The sequence below is a fragment of the Triticum aestivum genome, chromosome 2A, assembly GCF_018294505.1.
Source record: "Triticum aestivum cultivar Chinese Spring chromosome 2A, IWGSC CS RefSeq v2.1, whole genome shotgun sequence".
Lineage (NCBI taxonomy): Eukaryota > Viridiplantae > Streptophyta > Magnoliopsida > Poales > Poaceae > Triticum > Triticum aestivum.
Genome location: NC_057797.1, coordinates 426,649,803 through 426,651,609, shown reverse-complemented (window position 1 = coordinate 426,651,609; position 1,807 = coordinate 426,649,803).

Sequence of the window (1,807 nt, the reverse complement as noted above, 5' to 3'; positions counted from 1 at the left end):
AGGAGAAGGGCGGCGGGCGGCGGATGGCGGCTACGGGCCGCGGGGCCGGCGCTGGGCCTGGCGGGCCCGCACGGGTGGCAGCGCGGCGATGTGGGCACGCTGCCACGTGTCGATTCGGGATTGGCCCGGGTGGGGCGGCGGACGTGTCCGACCGGGGACGGACGTGTCCGGTCCGCGTGAGAAGATGGATCTAGGGTTAGGGAAAGAGTGGTACCGCGAATTTTGAGAGGGTGGTCTATAAATAGGCATAGGAGGGGCTAGGAGAGTCCAAATGAGGTGCGGTTTTTGGCCACGCGATCGTGATCGAACGCTCCAGATGATAGAACAGGTTTAGGTGGGTTTTGGGCCAACTTTGAGGGGTGTTGGGCTGCAACACACACGATGCCTTTTCGGTCCCTCGGTTAACCGTTGGAGTATCAAACGAAGTCCAAATGGCACGAAACTTGACAGGCGGTCTACCGGTAGTAAACCAAGGCCGCTTGGCAAGTCTCGGTCCAATCCAGAAATGTTTAATCCCCACACATGAAAGAAAGCTAGAAATGACCACCGGAGGAGAACGAAGCGCCGGAATGCAAAACGGACAACGGGGAAAATGCTCAAATGCATGAGATGAACATGTATGCAAATGCAATGCACATGATGACATGATATGAGATGCATGACAACGAGAACAACACACGGAGACAAAAACCCGAACCCGAGAAAATAAAATAACTTAACGCCGAAAACGGCAAGAGTTGGAGTATAAATTGGGAAAGTTACATCCGGGGTGTTACACTTATAGACCTGTGTACACTCACACACACATTAGTCCATTAACCTATAAGTCTTCAATACACCAAAATCACTAAGGGGCACTAGATGCACTTACAGTACATTTGTCAGCGTTAGCGCCATGTGACGAAACTTGCCATGCTGCCCCCCTAATTATGGTTTGGTCATAAGAACCTGCTAAAAAATAGATTGTAGGACATAAGTAGAATGACATCTTCATCGTCACGAACATGGCAACTGTTTCTTCTTTGTTTATCATGTATCGTACCGATGCCCACGTAGTGCTCTAGTAGTGGCAGCAATGGCCCTGAAGAAATGAGTTGATTGTACTCTGCTACATCCCAAGGTGGCGTTTCCGGCCTTTGAGAAAGTCAAGGATTAGTGCCATCTTCGTGATCCATTCTTCTGCTTTTTATTTTCTGCCACTGTGCTTTTAGTCACTGCATGAACAAGAACGCATCAACAATCCGCAAAAAGCGTTCTTGCTGTTTGCACATAGAAGATAACACGACAATCTCATAACATTTCTTGCGTACGCAACCAACACCTCATGGCAAGTAGGACATGCACATTCGATTCTGTTTTCTGAATTCTGGATGCCATCTATCATTTTGAAGCGATGGCAACAGAAATTAAAATAGGATGGCAAGCAATAAGATAACATGGTGGCAACTACGGACAACGATAGATGGAAACTGACGTTAGATACAAGTGGCAATTATTTTTCCTCCCTCCCCATGCCAAATCCCTCCTTTCTCTCCCTATTTATATTGATTCCTATGCACGCTTCATTACCAACTACTCGCATCAAGCCAACCCAGAAGCTTGGCACAAGTCTAGCATAGTATATGGCAGATCTGGAGTATGTTGGTGGGCAAATGCAAAGACACCCAAATTCGTGGGGTGTTTGCCCTGATAGCGTGGATCCAGTCGTCATCTTCATGGGCAAATTTGCAATTTCAGATTTATGGACAAAAGAAGGTCGAGAAACAGAAGGAGATCGGAGATCCACCTGTTTTAGCTCATCGTCTTG